Raw genomic sequence first — 12,451 nt, forward strand, 5'->3', positions numbered from 1 at the left:
ATGTAGAGTGTACATGGTCACCACCCGCTTCCATTACACTGTCCCCCTTCTCATAATCATATGGGGGTGGTATGAACCACTTCCTCCCGAGAAAGTGCACTGGGACATGAGCATGCATGTTGTAACTGGGTGTTGCTCAGGGGTACGTTCCAAACAGGCTCTGTATTCGTAATGCACTTATAAATGCATAACTATGATGCTGAAGCCTCTGTCAATGATCAACTGAGGTGCATTAATGTCACAGAGAGCTAGGACAGCCAGAAGGGTCTCTAACCGCTATTGGTTGAGCTTCTCAGATCTCACAAAAGGACAAGGCGGAGCCATGGTAAGAAGAAGGGAGGCAGAAGTAGAGCGTCTGATAACATAGCAGGCCAAGGTTAGGAGTTTTGTATGGCCTACAGGGATGGTGGGAAGACACACAGGCCAGGAGATAAAACAGCAGGCTAGGCAGAGTTGAGAAAGGCTGAAACTGATGATTTGAAGAATTGAGCAGATCTGGAGTATATCCTACCTATTAAGCACAAGGTACTATTTTTAATACTCTTAACACAAACTGCTCTTTACACTATTTGGGTTGTTGCCCGTTTTTCTTTTCCGGCAGGGTACTGTCATTTGACTTTATTAGGCTACATTAAGTAGAAATTTAGCAGTGGGAGCTTTTCCTGTTATTTTATCTCCATGGTAGGGGAAGCTTCACCTGTTAAATTTCTTCCTGTCAAGTAGCCATTTAGCTACTGAAGCAATGCCGGCGGGTGGGGGGGGGGCACAGTTGTTCACAACCCCACACTCACCCAGGTTCCATTAGCCTACCCAAAGCTTTACTGTTCTGCATCATTTCTAACTGGTATTTTTTAGCTAATCATAACTGCACAGAAGACGATGTGCTCATTCAGTCACCTTGGATCAAGTACAAGATACTTCTGTCAAAGCTGAAAACTCACTGAGCATCTGGTGTGGGCAGCCCTATGCATTTGTGGTTATCCCTGAACTGCATTGCACTGTGCGTCTGCTTTTCAAGTGGCATGTTCAAATATTTTACGTAATGAAGTGGTTAAGCAAGCTTTGCGAATGTGTAAGGGGACAGGGTAACATGTGGTATTTACATAAGTGGAATGGACGCTGAGTGGAAATGGCTGCAGTTAATGTGAGTTTTAGAAGAATGCCGGCCAAATCTGAAAGCTGTGCAGGCCTTGCTTTCCTTTTTCCATTTATATAAACATTATTTCTTTGATCCCATGTTCAAGTTTTATTGGCTCAACATGATCACTCAATCAGATGCTGTCAGCCAGCTTTTTAGCTGTTTCCCAAAGAGCTCGTAATATTTTGATATGGAGATACACATCCAAGCATTATTCTTTCTCCAACTCTGAATCTACTCACTCCATGTGGAACCTCAGAAAACAGATTAACCTGGCTCAGAAACCAAACACAAGTTGCTTAGAATCGAAGTCATGCCACAGGATGGGCCTTCACAACTTGTGCTCCCCCCACAAATGAATGCTTAGTGTTCTATTGATTGTGGAACCTGAGACCTCAGGGGTATACTCGTGAGTCAAATGGGCCATAACCCAAAATTTGGCTTTTAAAAAGCCAAATCTGGCAACAGAGTTCAGTAGTCTTTGAAGAAGGGTGGACACCCTTCTGTTTATTGATCTCTTAAGAGCAGCTGATCATGGACATTGACCTGGTGCTTTTTTTCTGGCATGGAGAGAAGTGTTAGAAAAAGCTTCTGTGTGCCAGGCTGCTTTTAAAAACACAGGTGCATGGCCTGTTAAAAGAAGGTGACTACTCTACCAGGTAGACATACAAAACATGCTTGGTGACTGTACTCAGCTTAGTTGTGATAGTGGGCTTTCAAGTTCTATAGACCACGACAGCTCATGCCATGAAAGAGATAGGCTGTGATGTTGCTTATGTAAGGATCAATGAGAAACTTCCCACTGATTTTAATGGAGTGGGATGAAGTTGTAGGTAGCAGTTTATGCAGGTTTGTGTACATTTGTGGCAGTGATTTCTCAGCACTGAATCCTATAACCCCTGCTTATTTGTCCTCATTCCTCCAGAGTAGTCACAATTCTGAGTTCTTTTGACATATACACCTCATTATGTGTCTCTAGGAATGCACCTTGGTTTAAAATAATATAGTTAGTTATATATTAGTCTCTTCTACTGTCATACAGTTTTCCTAAGTGTTTCTCCATTTAGATGTGTAACCTGTTCACATCTTCTGGTTTTTGCCTGCAGGAGATTGGAGCAGAGCTATTATAGCAAGCATAGCACCCATGGGTACAGGTTGACCATGATATATAGTAAATTTCCTATTTCTTAGTCTGCAAAAAAAAAAAAAAAAAGTGGTTGCACCTAACCAAACATAATCAAGGCTGTCAGTGGGATACAGAACAAAATTGTTCCATCACAAAAATCTGGCAGTGATTTAATTTCTTATTCCATTCTTTTTCAGTCTCTCCCTTTCTCCCCAAATTAAGCTCTCAGCCAAAAGTGTTTTTTAAAAAATTAAAATAAAATTCTAAACTAGGCCCTATCCAAATCATAGCACTTAGGAATGCAGAACATATTTACACAGCCCTGAAGAAAAATAATGTGATAATTTATTATTCTAGCAATTTTAAAAATTTTTTAAAAAAGATAAAGGCACATGCATTTACTCTGAAAACTGTGAGTAGGATTTTAGAAGTATTTTAAAAACAATGGGATTCCTCTGGGGAGAAATCTAACTATGTACTGAATGCCTGCAGCTAATATTGAATTTAAAGGAAACAAGATAGAGAGATTTGGGATTTTTCAAAATTGATGTGTGCTGTACTTCTGAACAATTCAAGCTTCTAAAGCCCATTAGCTGCTTTGGAATTTAGGATCATGGAAGTTGTTTCAGTATTAAGATATAGGAACATAGGAAGCTGCCGTATACTGAGTCAGAGCACTGGTCCGTTGAGTTCAGTATTATCTACCCAGACTGGCAGTGGCTTCTCCGTTGCAGGCAGGAATCTCTCACAGCCCTATCTCGGAGATGCCAAGAAGGAAACTTGGAACCTTCTGCTCTTCCCAGAGCAGCTCCACCTCCTAAGGGGAATATCTTACAGTGCTCATACATCAAGTCTCTCATTCATATGCAACCAGGGCAGACCCTGCTTAGCTAAGGGGACAAGTCAATGTCTGCTACAGCAAGACCAGCTCTCCTCTCATAATCAAGTAAGTCTTTATTGAGTCAGAGTTCAACACTGGACACTTGTGACATGCTGTAATAATGTATTTTCCCTCCCTGCTTTTCTTGTATTCACAAACACTGCAGATTTGCTGGGTGGGTACACATAACACAGCAAATAAGGTCGCCATGAATTGCCAGTTCCTAGAGTGTGCACAGGAGCCCGATTTCCAGTAGCAGGGACAATTGGTCATGTCATCCAAGCCTGCTAATGTCAGTATATTATGCCCTGCATGTGGTTCTGAACTCAACATCAGTAAACAAGATTTGTAGTAGGTTACCAATGTCGGGTTCGGAATCACAAGTAGGGCAGAATATGGCAATACTGGCGGGTTCAGACAACACACCAATGCTGGCATATCACACCCCCTACCACTGGAAGTCAGACCAGTGGTTTTGCAGCAACCTCACTTGCCACATTATGTGTGATCACACTCCAAATTAGCTGTGTTGGTGGTCCTACTGAAGGATTTCCCCAGTTCTGTTCCTCTGTTGTTCCAAGTGTTCACTGTGCCTGATGTCCCAATCCTCCTGAATTCCTGTTTAAGTTGGAGAATTTCAAAAGGAATTGTGGAATTGGAACATGTGCCTTTTGTCTCTGCTTTTAATTCATTTCCATCTTTCTCCTGTTTACATTACAGATGTGCACATATGCACTGATAAAACACTGGACAGCTTCACATGAATGGCTGAAAGTAAGGTAGAGGAAAGCCACCTTTTCCCACCTGGCGCAGTGGGAAATGACTTGCGTAGTAAGCCTGTGGTTGCCAGTTCGAATCCCCGCTGGTACCTATATAGGGCAGCAGTGATACAGGAAGATGCTGAAAGGCATCATCTCACTGCACAGGAGGAGGCAATGGTAAACCCCTCCTGTCTTCTACCAAAGACAACCACAGGGCGCTCTGGTCACCAGGAGTTGACACCGACTCCACGGCACACTTTACATTTAAGGAAGAGGAAACTGGAGGTTCTCAGGGAGAACCCAGCACAAGCTGGTACTTCCAGCCATTTCTTTGTTGTCTGAACCAGGAAATATTGGATTGCCAATGTTGGGTTCCATCTGCCACCTGTAACCATGAGCTGAAGTTGGGCAGCAAATGTCAGACTGCAGAGGGAACCCAATATGGGCAACTTAACATGGTGGTGGTGACATGAAAATAGCCAGAAGTACTGACTTGCACCAAGAGTAAGTGTGTCCCATGAACCTCCGGTTACTTTCCACTGATTGTGTGAAGCCACCTACTGTAAAGATCATACGTAAATTTCCATCAAATTTCCAATATTGTTTTTGTGTAGTGTTGTACTGATGAATGGAAGCACCCCTGCAGGCAGGTAGAACATCATACAAAAATAATGCAGTTGCATATTGAGCCATATCAACTTTGCTCTATTGAGTGATTGATTGATTGATTGATTGATTGCAGGAGAGTGTTTTATCAATGCACAAAAATGTATGTCTGCTTTGGTTAAAAAACAAACCCTTCAAAATAAGAATCTTGATACTATCATATCGTCATATCAAGGTTGCTTTTTTGAAACCAGTAAGCACATAGGCATGGAAAATGGGGAGATAATGAATGAACTGAAGAAAAGTTGTGACAAATTGGCAAGACATTACAGGATGTGAACCTGACCAAATCCAGTTACTGAGTTTCTCTGCCTGACACACTCCTGCAATTTGTAACCAAGATTTGAAGTTGGGAGGAGAATCTTGGGACAATATCAGGTACAGCATCTCAGTAAAGGACTTGGGCAGGTTTGGTCATCACGCCCACTGGAATCATGTGCTTCACTTGCTTCCTGGGAGTTTACTGACTTGTTCAATACTTACAGGCTCACTAGCAGTCATGTGAACCAGGCCACTGATTCCACTTGAAACAAGATCAGGTAATTCAGGAACTCCACAATCTGGGGGTGGGGGGAGTTTGGATAGTATTGGAAGTATCCCCAATATTCTGCATAAGCTTTGTTTGGACATCAGATACACTCAGTTTCATACATCTGGTCCCAATGAGTCAGTTACACTCAAGCAAGCCTTCATGGGAATAGCCCCTTCTCTATGGAACTCTATCAGAGAGCCAGCGTGGTGTAGTGGTTAGAGTGCCGGACTAGGACCGGGGAGACCCGAGTTCAAATCCCCATTCAGCCATGAAACTAGCTGGGTGACTCTGGGCCAGCCACTTCTCTCTCAGCCCAACCTACTTCACAGGGTTGTTGTGAAAGAGAAACTCAAGTATGTATTACACCGCTCTGGGCTCCTTGGAGGAAGAGCGGGATATAAATGTAATAAATAAATAAATAAATAAATAACTCCCTGCCACCTGATCTTTGGGTGGAAACATCCCTAGCAGGAAGGTGTTTTTTTTTTAAATTATTATTTTAGTAGGCTTTCCCCAATGTTTTTTTGAGCTGCTTCTGCTATTTGATAGTTTTACTGTTTATCTGGCATGATATTTTAATCACTTTAGTATGCTATTTTTATTATTGTTGTATTTTGATTTTTGTGTAAGCTATCTTGAGTTAAATTGAAAAAGGCAGTATATAAACAAACATGAGCCAAAGCTGAGCCCCAGTCCACAAACATGGTAGAAGGGAAGAAGAAAACTTTCTTCTCTGATAGAGCGCAACTGCATAAAAACTTGGCCTGACCTGCTCTTGTGCCTTTAATAGCTGCTTTATTTGCAGAAATCAGCAGGTGAAGCTTGTCAAGGCACAGAGATAAGCATTATCACCTGCTAATGTCTGCAGATCAAGCTCCTCTTAAAAGTACTATTAACTAGCTATTAACAATTTAGCAAGGCAGAACAGAGTAAGAAAGAGAAATCAAAAGGAAGAACAAAAACTTTTCAATTACCTTATGTTTCAGGCCTAGAAAAAATAAAAGCAGAAAATTAAATAGTGATCAGACATTTGGACCATCTGGGGAGTGTAGGAGAAGCATGAAGCTGGAAATAGGTCCAGTTGCTCTCTGCAAAGCTACTGAAGCAGCTGAAGAGCACCTAACACAGCTGCAGCAGTCTGTCCAAAAACAGACCGAGCATGGAGAGAGGAGGTGTCTAAAAGTAGGACAACTGGTGAAGCAGAAAGGCAGAGGGAGTCTTGTTCATTTATCTTCTGTCACCTCAAATGGATAAGCACAGCAGTGGACATGTTGCAGGATAAGTAAATACTATGCAACTCAGGGGTATAGCTATAATTGCGCAATGGGTTCAAAGAACCTAGGAGGCCCAGCTCCTGAGGCCCCCACAGCTCCAGCTCTCTCATTCTGAGGGGCCACCAGAGAGAAGGGTGAACACTGGCCCCTTTGCCCCTAGCTACACCGCTGATGCAACTCGCATGTTCTTGGCTAATACCAGTGGATTTTGCTTCATGTTATGCTATATGCCAAGTTATTTCAACCATCTACTGGTTGCTGTGGTGCAGATCCCATCTGAATCTTAGAGCAAAGGTAAATTACTGAGTGCAAATCGTGAAGACATTGACCGCATTCACATGTAATGCGGAACGGGAGATGCAGGAGCCAGAGGTTTGCCTACCATTACGTCTGAATGTGTGGAATTCTGGTCCCATTCGTCCATTGAATCAAGGTTGTGCTCCACAGACTCCAGTTTGAACCCTCAATTTGTAATGAGTTTCTCTGCTCAAAACTGGGGTTCCATAGAGCCTCAGGTATGTTTGAATGCAGCAGTGGAGGCTGCATTCCCCTGGACTGGAGTTCAGGGAGGGCAGGCACTCCTCCCTCTATCCTTGTGTGATTGGCTGTGTGGGCTTTCCTTCAAGCAAGAAGGAAACCCACACAGTCAGTTCCCCCTCCTTTCTGAAGTCTTGCTGACTGCAGAGAGGGAACTCTCTTTTCAACCAAATGTGGATAGAAGAGTGGGGTGGAGTGGGGGGGAGTGGAACCATGGTTGTGTGTGACATGCAAATTTATTTATTTATTTATTTATTTATTTATTTATTTATTTATTTATTTATTTGGTTTGTATACTGCCCTTCCAAAATGGTTCAGGGCGGTTTAAAATTAAAACAATTCACTAAAACAATAAAGAGCTAAAACAAATTTAAAAACAATATAACAATTAATTTTAAAAATTAAAACAACAATTGAACAATTGCAGTGATTAAAACCCCCCAAATCGGGTTTTGAATTTTAAAATTGACCAGATATTAAACACCCCCCCAAAATTTTTTAGGAAGCTGAGAAAGCTTGGGTGAAAAGATGGGTTTTCAGGTATTTTTTGAAAATTGCCAGAAATGGGGAGGATCGTATCTCAGCAGGGAGCACATTCCACAAACTCGGGGCAGTGACCAAGAAGGCCCATCTCTGTGTAGCCACCAAACGGGTCGGCGGCAACTGGAGACAGACCTCTCCAGATGACTTCAATGGGTGGTGGGGCTCATAATGAAGAAGACGCTCTCTTAGATACCCAGGGCCTAAGCCGTTTAGGGCTTTGTAAGTTATAACTAGCACTTTATATTTTGTCTGGAAACCTATTGGCAGCCAGTGTGACTCCATCAGTAAATGAGTAATATGTTCTCTCCGAGATGACCCAGAGACCAAACTGGCTGCCGCATTCTGAACCAACGACTACATACAAAGGTAGCCCCATGTAGAGCGCATTACAGAAGTCAAGTCTGGAGGTTACCAACAGATGTACCACAGTTTTGAGGTCATTGATCTTGAGAAATGGGCGCAGCTGGCATATCAGCCGGAGCTGATAGAAAGCACCCCTGGCCACCGCCTCAACTTGAGAAACCAGGGAGAGGTGTGAATCCAGAAGTACTCCCAGACTGCAAACCTGTTCCTTTTGGGGAAGTGTGACCCCTTCTAGAACAGGCACGTCAAAATTGTCTCTAGAGTTCTGACCCCGCACAATAAGTACCTCCGTCTTATCTGGATTCAGCTTCATTTTATTCTCCCTCATCCAGCCCATTTACTGCTTCCAGACAGGCATTTAGGGAGGATATGCCAGCTCCTGAATAGGGATGTGCACGGAACTGCGGTCCGGCGGTCCAGTACTGCTGTGGGGGGCTCTTTAAGGGCGGGGGAGGGTGTACTTACCCCCCCGCTGCGTTTCCCCTGCTGGCACCTTTGTTTTGTAAAGCTTTTGGGGCGGCAGGATACCTCCCTGCCACCCCTTCCCCCAGTCATCGGCAAAAGGCTTCAAAAAGCCTTTTGCATGTGTGCACGTCGCGCGCGCACGTCCCGTCTCTGCAACACGTGCGCACATGACACAGAGACGTGACGTGCGTGTGCAACATGCACACGCACAAAAGCCTTTTTGAAGCCTTTTGGCGACGATTGGGGGAAGGGGCGGCAGCTAGATATCCTGCCACCCCCAAAGCTTTACTAAACGAAGAAGCCAGCGGGGGAAACGTGGCAGGGGGGTAAGTACACCCTCCCCCACCCTTAAAGAGCCCCCCCTTAAAGAGCCCCCCACAGCAGTGCTGGACCGCCGGACTGCCCTCAAGTCCGGACCGGTTCAGAGGCCTTCAAAATGGCCTCCGGACCAATCTGGGCTCATTTCTACTCCTGAAAAAGTTGACATGGAGAAGTAGATCTGGGTGTCATCAGCATACTGGTAACACCCAGCTCCAAATCCCCTGATGATCTCTCCCAGCAGTTTCATGTAGATGTTAAAAAGCATTGGAGAAATATGGAGCCTTGACGAACACCATACTTAAGCTCAGATTTTGAAGAGCAACAGTCTCCAATCGACGCTATCTGGAGTCTATCTAAGAGGTAGGAGCGGAACCACTGTAGAACAGTGCCTCCCACCCTCAACCCCCTCAGACGTTCCAGAAGGATACTATGGTCGACAGTATCGAAAGCTGCCGAGAGATCCAAAAAGACCAACAGAGTCACACTTCCTCTGTCAATTCCCAATTGGGGTTCATTCATCAGGCCGACCAAGCCAGTCTTCACCCCATAGCCCCCCTGAAAACCAGTTTGAAATGGGTCTAGGTAATCAGTTTCCTCCAAGACCACCTGGAGCTGAGAAGCCATCACCCTCTCAGTTACTTTGCCCAGCCATGGGAGGTTGGAAACATGCCTATAATTGCTCAACTCTGAGGGATCTAATGCAGGCTTCTTTAGAAGAGGTCTAATGATTGCTTCTTTAAGACAAGGAGGCATCCTGCCCTCCCTCAGAGAAGCATTTATGATTTCCACCAGGCTGTTTACAACAACCTCCCTGCTAGATCGAACAAGCCATGTTGGACAAGGGTCAAGAGAACAAGTGGTAGGCCTCACCGCTCCAAGCAGCTTGTCCACATCCTCAAGAGTCACAAACTGAAACCAATCCAGTCAAATCACATAAGAGGAGTCGCTCGGCACCTCCAGCTCAGAAATCAAATTAATTGTGGAGTCTCCATCTAGGTTGGCTGAATCCGAGAGATTTTATCTGTGAAAAACTCTTTAAACACATCACAGCGGGTAACTGATGACTCCAAATTCTGGTTCGGGGGGGCAGATCCTAATCCCCTCACAACCCTGAACAACTCCGCCATACGTGAACTCTCAGAGGCAATACGGGCAGAAAAGAACCGCCTCTTTGCTGCATGTATTGCCTGAGCATAGATCTTTAGATGTGCTCTATGTTGCAATCTGTCAGATTTGAGTCAGGTCTTCTTCCACTTGTGCTCCAGTTGCCTACCTTGCCGGTTTAGCCCTCGTAGATCTTCCGTATACCAAGGGGCCAAATTTGAAGCGGGTCGGAGGGGACGCTTGGGAGCAATTGTGTCTACTGCCCTGGTGAGCAAGTTGTTCCAATTCTCAACCAGGGCATTAACAGGATCACCAGCAAAGCCAACATTAAATCCCTCCAAGGTTTCTTGGAATCTTAGTGGATCCAATAACCTCTTCAGGTGGACCATTCTAATGGGCCCCTCGCCCCTGCGGAGGTGGGAAGTGGTTGTAAGTCCAACCTTAACCAGATGGTGGTCCGTCCATGACAATGAGGAAATCACAGGAGTCCCCACCCACGGAACACCACTCTGATCAAATATGACCATCAAGTCAGATTTTTGGTCCATAATAACTCAGAGAAGTTGGAAAATAATGGAGAAAACTGCACATTGATTGTTTTTCTCATCCTCAGTTCCAAGGCAGCCACTCCTAATTCCCAAATTAAGGGAGATTTAGTGCTCATTGCAGACATAACAACTGCTGTCCTCAGTTGTTGCATAGCAACAACTGGTTGTTTCCCTTTTCCCTCTTATTCCTGTGTGTGGGAATTTCACCATAACCCTCACCATATGGTAGGAGAAATTAGTAGCAAAGCCTCCTTTATGGCCTATGTTCTTAAACTAAAGGGCAGGCACTCAGAAAGGAGACCTGAAGTTCCAGGGAGAGATGAGATCCTGAAGTAAATTAAGCCTTTCCCCCCTTCAGTTGAGGTTTGGAACTGCTGACTACCCTGCCTTCTTAAGGAAGAGGCAAGGCAGCCGAGATGTGTGTGAATTAAAACCAAAAAGGGAGAATAAAATTAAGTGGGGTATCCACTTGAGACAGTAGAATTTTTATTGCTCCCCAGTGCCTTCTTGAGGGTGACTGTAATCACACACACACACACACACACACACACACTGGAGCCCAGGAAGTGCTGTTGATTTATTCTGTTTTCTACACATGTGCTGTTCAGTTTTAAGGAAGGTGTCAAGATATCCCTTTCCATTACTTTTTCTGATACTAGTTTTGGATTGATGGCCTGATCCACTTGCATAGCAGTAGGCCACACTCACACCACTGTGCTGTGATGTGGAACATATGGTTAGTGCTGGCTTGGACGTGGGTCAGAAGCTGAATTAAACAGGAGCTGGTTGATAAACTTTGGAAAGGATTGTTTTAAGGGAAGAAAGTAGAAAGGGCACAACCTTACCACTATGTCTAAAGTGATAAAGCCTTGTCTCTGGAGCTTCTATTAGAGGATGGAGTTGTGATTATATAGTTAAAGTGGGAGTGGTCCACCCATTTTGTCCCTTGAAGCTGGCAGAAGATGCGAAGACAGTTCAATGAGCAGGAATTTTATCATAGTTGTGGTAAGATCAGTAAGAAACAGACTGAAGACTACAGTATGGATATAGCAAACTCAGAAGTCAAATAGTCTAGTGTAAGTGTACAAAAAGAAAGACCTTTCAACCAATCCCCTCATGCATTTGCGAAGAACCCCATGAGCTACAATTCTGCTTCCATGTGCGGAATTATGATTTACAACCATTCTTGTGCCCTTTGAGAAACACAAACAGCAGATCCTCCAATTCATCCAAAGTGTTTGGGGCCTTTCTTGATTTATACAAGTGCAACTTGAGCCCCATGCAGATGACCACAAGCTGGATATTCTGCACATGGAAGAGGAAGTGCTTTGTGACTCTGTCCCCACAAACTCCACATATACATCACTCCACGTGCACAGAATGTATTTACAAGTTGTGCATAGGTTTTCCTTTGCATCATCAGTTCCCTACACATTTGCCTATGAGCTCACGGAGCCTTTGAGTGGCCAAGGTACAATGTATGTGGGCCCTCCATCCCATCATGATCCTCTCTACCCATTCATTAAAACACCCAGTTTGTGGTCGACTGTGAAGATTGGCAGCAACAGCCATTGTACTATATTACATAACAGTGTTGTTGATGTATGTACAGCAATCATAGGCTGAAGAAGTAGTCATTCCTGCCTCCTCATGAATATGTAATCATTTCAATGGCATACTAGTGCACAAAGGGCATAATTGAGGTGACTTCTAAATAGTTAGCCCTAGCATGCCCCCATTTTAGTTGGGAGAGAAGAAGATGCCGAGGTCATTCACACAATCGTGCTCGCTTTGGCAGCACATATACTAAAATTCAAACAATCAAAAATTGTATTCTACCCAGGTTTGGGAGCTCTGTGTGTGTGCTCCCAATTTCCGGTTGTTTGGAAGGTAACAGGAAAACGTGGGTAGAAGTGAATGAGGCTATTCACACAACCACTCAAAAGTGGGGTAAGGGAGCACAGCTTGCTTTTGTATTTGAGTGGTCATGAGAACCACCAGCAGTCGTGCAGCTCCCAGCGGTTAGCCCATTTAATTACCCACCTTAAACAAGGTTAGCATAGAGAGCGCGCTGCTAACCCTGTTTTGGCGATCGCGAGTTGCCATGGTGCAGCTCTGCACTGCGGTGACTCATGAGGAGACCCCCTACCAGGAGACTCCAACAAGCCTTCCAGCCTCGGGGAGAATATCCGT

General features: G+C 44.4%; 1 long non-coding RNA gene across 1 annotated transcript in view; it reads left to right on the forward strand.

The window, feature by feature from the left end:
* Window positions 1-306: 306 nt before the first annotated feature.
* Window positions 307-12,451, forward strand: part of LOC128349217 (uncharacterized) — a 37,198-nt gene continuing 25,053 nt past the window's right edge. Inside the window, exon 1 of the long non-coding RNA XR_008318627.1 lies at window positions 307-525. This is a non-coding gene — a long non-coding RNA (uncharacterized LOC128349217). The remainder of the gene's footprint in view (window positions 526-12,451) is intronic.

Source organism: Hemicordylus capensis, chromosome 3, assembly GCF_027244095.1.
Source record: "Hemicordylus capensis ecotype Gifberg chromosome 3, rHemCap1.1.pri, whole genome shotgun sequence".
In the NCBI taxonomy this organism is placed as follows: Eukaryota; Metazoa; Chordata; class Lepidosauria; order Squamata; family Cordylidae; genus Hemicordylus; species Hemicordylus capensis.